The 6,563-nt window shown below is 34.8% G+C and overlaps 1 pseudogene; it reads right to left on the bottom strand.

The window, feature by feature from the left end:
- Positions 1 to 3,176: 3,176 nt before the first annotated feature.
- Positions 3,177 to 3,805, bottom strand: LOC115855691 (oligosaccharyltransferase complex subunit OSTC pseudogene; annotated as a pseudogene).
- Positions 3,806 to 6,563: the final 2,758 nt, after the last annotated feature.

The raw sequence follows: 6,563 nt of genomic DNA on the forward strand, positions 1-6,563 counted from the left end.
ATATTTATTGTAGTAAAATTGCTTTATAACAGTGTGTTAGTTTCTGCTGTATAATAAAGTGAAACAGCTAAACATATACATATATCCCCATATCTCCTTCCTCTTGCATCTCCCTCCCACCCTCCCCATCCCACTCCTCTAGGTAGTCAGAAAGCACTGAGCTGATCTCCCTGTGCTATGTGGCTTCTTCCCACTAGCTAGCTATTTTACATTTGGTAGTGTATATATGTCCATGACACTCTCTCACTTCATTCCAGTTTACCCTTCCCCCTCCCCATATACTCAAGTTCATTCTCTATGTCTGCATCTTTATTCTTGCCCTGTGCCTAGGTTCTTCAGAATACTTTTTTTTTTTTTTTAGATTCCATATATATGGGTTAGCATACAGTATTTTTTTTCTCTTTCTGACTTTCTTCACTCTGTATGACAGACTCTAGGTCCAACCACCTCACTACAAATAACTCAATTATGTTTCTTTATATGGCTGAGTAATATTCCATTGTATATATGTGCCACATCTTTATCCATTCACCTATTGATGGGCACTTAGGTTGCTTCCATGTACTGGCTATTGTGAAGAGTGCTGAAATGAACATTGTAGTACATGATTCTTTTTGAATTATGGTTTTCTCAGGGTATATGCCCAGTAGTGGGATTGCTGAGTCATATGGTAGTTATATTTTTAGTTTTTTTAAGGAACCTCCATACTGTTCTCCATAGTGGCTGTATCCATTTACATTCCTACCAGCAGTATAAGAGGGTTCCCTTTTCTCCATACCCTCTCTGGCATTTACTGTTTGTACACTTTTTGATGTTGGCCATTCTGACTGGTGTAAGGTGATACTTCATTGTAGTTTTGATTTGCATTTCTCTAATGATTAGTGATGTTGAGCATCCTTTCATGTGTTTGTTGGCAAACTGTATATCTTCTTTGCATAAATGTATATTTACGTCTTCTGCCCATTTTTGGAGTGTTTTTTTTTTGTTTTTTTTTTTGATATTGAGCTGTATGAGCTGCCTGTAAATTTTGGAGATTAATCCTTTGTCAGTTGCTTCATTTGCAAATATTTTCTCCCATAATGAGGGTTGTCTTTTCATCTTGTTTATGGTTCCTTTGCTGTGCAAAAGCTTTTAAGTTTCATTAGGTTCCATTTGTTTATTTTTGTTTTTATTTCCATTTCTCTAGGAGGTGGGTCAAAAGGATCTTGCTGTGATTTATGTCATAAAGTTTTCTGCCTATGTTTTCCTTTAAGTGTTTTATAGTAGCTGGCTTTACATTTAGGTCTTTAATCGATTTTGAGTTTATATTTGTGTATGGTGTTAGGGAGTGTTCTAATTTCATTCTTTTACATGTAGATGTCCAGCTTTCCCAGCATCACTTATTGAGGAGGCTGTCTTTCCTCCATTGTATATTCTTGCATCCTTTATCAAAAATAAGGTGACCGTATGTGCGTGGGTTTATCTCTGGGCTTTCTATCCTGTTCCATTGATCTATATTCCTGTTTTAGTGCCAGTACCATACTGTCTTGATTACTGTAACTTTGTAGTATATTCTGAAGTCAGGGAGCCTGATTCCTCCAGTTCTATTTTTGTTTCTCAAGATTGCTTTGGCTATTTGGGGCCTTTTGTGTTTCCATGCAAATTGTGAATTTTTTTTTCTAGTTCTGTGAAAAATGCCAGTGGTAGTTTGATATGGATTGCATTGAATCAGTAGATTGCTTTGGGTAGTATAGTCATTTGCCAATGTTGATTCTTCAAATCCAAGAAAATGGTATATCTCTCTGTTTGTATCATCTTTAATTTCTTTCTTCAGTGTCTTAGATTTTTCTGCACACAGGTCTTTTGTATCCTTAGGTAGGTTATTCCTAGATATATTATGCTTTTTGTTGCAATGGTAAATAGGAGTGTTTCCTTAATTTGTCTTTCAGATTTCTCATCACTAGTATATAAGAATGCAAGAGATTTCTGTGCATTAATTTTGTATCCTGCTACTTTACCAAATCCATTACTTAGCTCTAGTAGATTTCTGGTAGCATGTTTAGGATTCTCTATGTATAGTATCATGTCATCTGCAAACAGTGACAGTTTTACTTCTTCTTTTTGGTTTTGCATTCCTTTTATTTCTTTTTCTTCTCTAATTTCTGTGGCTAAAACTTCCAAAACTATGTTGAATAATAGTGGTGAGAGTGGGCAACCTCGTCTTGTTCCTAATCTTAGTGGAAATGTTTTCAATTTTTCAAGCTTGAGAACAGTGTTGGCTGTGGGTTGTCATATATAGCTTTTATTATGTTGAGGTAAGTTTCCTCTATGCCTTCTTTCTGGAGAGTTTTTTATCATAAATCGGTGTTGAATTATGTCAAAGTATTTTTCTGCATCTATTGAGATGATCATATGGTTTTTCTCCTTCAGTTTTTTAATATGGTTTATCACATTGATTGATTTGTGCATATTGAATAATCCTTGCATTCCTGGGATAAACCCCACTTGGTCATGGTGTGTGATCCTTTTAATGTGTTGTTGGATTCTGTTTGCTAGTATTTTGTTGAGGATTTTTGCATCTATGTTCATCAGTGATATTGACCTGTAGTTTTCTTTCTTTGTGACATCTTTGTCTGGTTTTGGTATCAGGGTGATGGTGGCCTCATAGGTTGAGTTTGGGAGTGTTCCTCCCCCTGCTATATTTTGGAAGTGTTTGAGAAGAATAGCTGTTAGCTCTTCTCTAAATGTTTGATAGAATTCACCTGTGAAGCCATCTGGACCTGGGCTTTTGTTTGTTGGAAGATTTTTTTTTTAATTAGAAAAATTATTTATTTCCGTTCCTTTCATACATCTTATTGTTCAGGTAACAGTCTTACATACATATCTGAAATGATGCACTGTCACACACTCTGTTTAAAGGCAAAGCACCACAGGTAAAGCTGATCAGCTGTCCAGAGTTCTCAGCTTATGGGATCTCACTTCCTGATTTTACATTAACTTCTGAAGGTCAGAAGTGTCATCTCCAAAAAATGTTAAGGGGTTTGTAAAAAATAATCACTTTATTCAATATTATAGTTGTAGAAATGAAGTATATTTTCTTTAAGAAATAAAAAAAAGAAGAAGAAAATGACACTTAACATCGTTGGTATGTCAGTATAGGCCATCAGGAAAAAATGTTGATAAGCTTGTCTCTGATACCAAGAAGACATTCTAGTCCAAGCTATAACACATTTCCTATGTTTTCACTAGATGCTTCTTTTCTGCTGTTTTTCATCCTTTTCCATATTTCATATCAGAGGACTGGTACAGCCTTTAAAACTTCATTAACGGGAGCAAATTCAGTATCCACCAATTTCTTCTCAAAAGGCACTCTAACCCATCAGATAGCCCAGCAGTTTCATTCTCATGAAAACTCTAGCCATGAAAAATCTCAATAGGACACAGACGAATCCAATGAATAAAAGAGAAATATACTGAGCTTTGGAATGTTTGGTGCATTGGATTGGTCCAGGATTATGAAACCTAAACCTCCCATTGTAAACAGGAAGCTGGATGTGCATCCTTCCATAATATACTGTCCATTTACTCTGTAGGACAAGAAAGCTACTGGTCTCTGATGCCCATGTTCATCAGTCATGGAGCCGACACTTGGAGGTTCAATGATAACATCATAAATGATTCCTCCAGTGATGAGGAAGTAAGACACAAACACCAGAGCGTACACCATAATGGCTGATGGCATGTGCACCCAGGGTGGCTTCTTCAGCTTCATGTTGGGACATTTGAGCACTAAGAATGGGACGCAGTACAAACTCTCCATGTTGGTGGCGGCAGGGGCAGCGGTCGGCTGCCAGTCCCACATGCCCCCTCTGTTGGAAGATTTTTAATCACAGTTTCAAGTTCAGTGCTTGTGATTGGTCTGTTTATATTTTCTATTTCTTCCTGGTTCAGCCTCTGGAGGTTGTGATTTTCTAAGAATGTTTACATTTCTTCCAGGTTGTCCTCTTTATTAGCATACAGTTGCTTGTAGTAATCTCTCATGATCCTTTGTATTTCTGCAGTCAGTTGTTACCTTTTCTTTTTCATTTCTAATTCTATTAATTTGAGTCTTCTCCCTTTATTTCTTGATAAAGCAGGAGACAAAAGAGAAGGAAAATACCTACAATAACAAATCCAAAACAATTAAGAAAATGGTAATAGGAACATACATATCAATAATTAAGTTAAATGTAAATGGATTAAATGCTCCAACCAAAAGACATTGACTGGTTGAATGGATACAAAACCAAGACCCATATATATGTTGTCTACAAGAGACCCACTTCAGACCTAGGGACACATACAGACTGAAAATGAGGGGATGGAAAATGATAGTCCATGCAAATGGAAATCAAAAGAAAGCTGGAGTAGCAATTCTCATATAAGACAAAATAGCCTTTAAAATAAAGACTATTATAAGAGACAAAGAAGGACACTACATAATGATCAAGGGATCAATCCAAGAAGATGATATAATAATTGTAAATATTTATGCACCCAGCATAGGAGCACCTCGATACATAAGGCAAATGCTAACAGCCATAAAAGGGGAACTTGACAGTAACATAATCATAGTAGGGGACTTTAACACCCCATTTTCACCAATAGACAAATCATCCAAAATAAAAATAAATAAGGAAACCAAAGCTTTAAATGATACATTAAACAAGATGGACTTAATTGATATTTATGACATTCCATCCAAAAGCAACAGAATACACTTTCTTCTCAAGTGCTCATGGAACATTCTCTAAGATAGATCATATCTTGGGTCACAAATCAAGCCTTGGTAAATTTAAGTTGAAATCGTATCAAGTATCTTTTCCAACCACAATGCTATGAGACTAAATATATATTACAGGAAAAAAAAACTGTAAAAAATACAAACACATGAAAGCTAAACAGTATACTACTAAATAAACAAGGGATCAATGAAGAAATTAAACAGGAAGTCAAAAACTACCTAGCAAAAAATGACAATGAATACACGATGACCCAAAACCTATGGGATGCAGCAAAAGCAGTTCTAAGAGGGAAGTTTATAGCAATACAATCCTACCTCAAGAAACAAGAAAAATCTCATATAAACAACCTAAACTTACACCTAATGTGATTAGAGAAAGAAAAACAAAAAAACCTCAAAATTAACAGAAGGAAAGAAATCATAAAGATCAGATCAGAAATAAATGAAAAAGAAATGAAGTAAATGATAGCAAAGATCAATAAACTAAAAGCTGGTTCTTTGAGAAGATAAACAAAATTGACAAATATGTTTTAAAAGAAACGTGTGACAATATAACTAGACAAGATAGATATCAAAGGCACAAAGTTTAAATGAGATAAATGATATTATGAATGTTTTACTATGTGTTGAAACCCTAGATTTCCAAACATTATTGTTTTATTTGTTTCTCTAAATCCTCCCTCAATCTTATCTACCTAAACTAATGTATGATGAGAAGATGACATTTAAAATTTGGGGGGATTTATCAAAGTCTAGTGATCATAACTACTTTGTTTTTTTTTTATTCATTTCTCTTATTAAGTGTGTAAAATTCGACTTTTAAATTGTTGCTTTCTTGATTGATTATAACTCTTAGCAATCTCAAATTTTCCTCTTTTACCTTCCAAATTTAAATATATTCTGTATGGCAGGGTCTCTGTTAGGAAAAGATAACTATTACAATTCAAATAACTCCATGTACCCTCCAAATTAGAGTATTTCCAAAAAGGAATACCAGTAAATTTACTAACATCCCAAATCTACAACATGAGTAACAGATAATGGAAACCATGTGCTTTCATTTTATATATACATTAGGAAATAAACAGCAAAGACTAACAAGTTTGGTTCCACATAAGAATTTCACAACAAAACAGAGAGGCAAGCATAGTGTCAAAGAAAGGAGAATGTGGTTATACTGAAGAACATAAATGCCATCAACTAAAGTCACTTCTGGATGGAGAGGATTCTATTTTGAGAGAAGAAATACTCAGAATAATTCCAGGGCCTCCTGGGTCGGAGCACTAGCTACAACAGAATTGAAAGGAAGGGACGTGGGAAGTGTAAAAAAACAAAAAGTAATAGTCTTATGGAAGAACTGTTTCAGGATTAGATGAAAGTATCAATGACAGGTTTCCAACGAAGCCTTGGTGATTTAAGAGAAAAAAGACACCAGCAAAGTATAGTTCACTTCTGAACTATAAAGAAAAGAAAGAATACATAAAGGGCACACCTTATTTTTAAAACTTCACTTTACTTTTAAGTACTTTTAAGTGAGCTTTAAATCTAGGAAACCTAGTAAGACATCTACCTCATCTACCACAGGTTTGGCTGCTTCTGTTATTCTAGGAAAAACAAGCAAAAAAGTAATTATCAATAATTTTTACCTGTTATTTTTAACAAATGACTCTATACACCTGAGAGATTAAGGAAAATATTTTGACAAAAGATTGCTGATGATCACTGACTATATTTAATGACTACCTGAGACAAACAAAGGTGGAGAAAATGTGGAAGGATAACATGTAAATGTTGCGGGGTC

Source organism: Globicephala melas, chromosome 4, assembly GCF_963455315.2.
Source record: "Globicephala melas chromosome 4, mGloMel1.2, whole genome shotgun sequence".
Classification (NCBI taxonomy): domain Eukaryota; kingdom Metazoa; phylum Chordata; class Mammalia; order Artiodactyla; family Delphinidae; genus Globicephala; species Globicephala melas.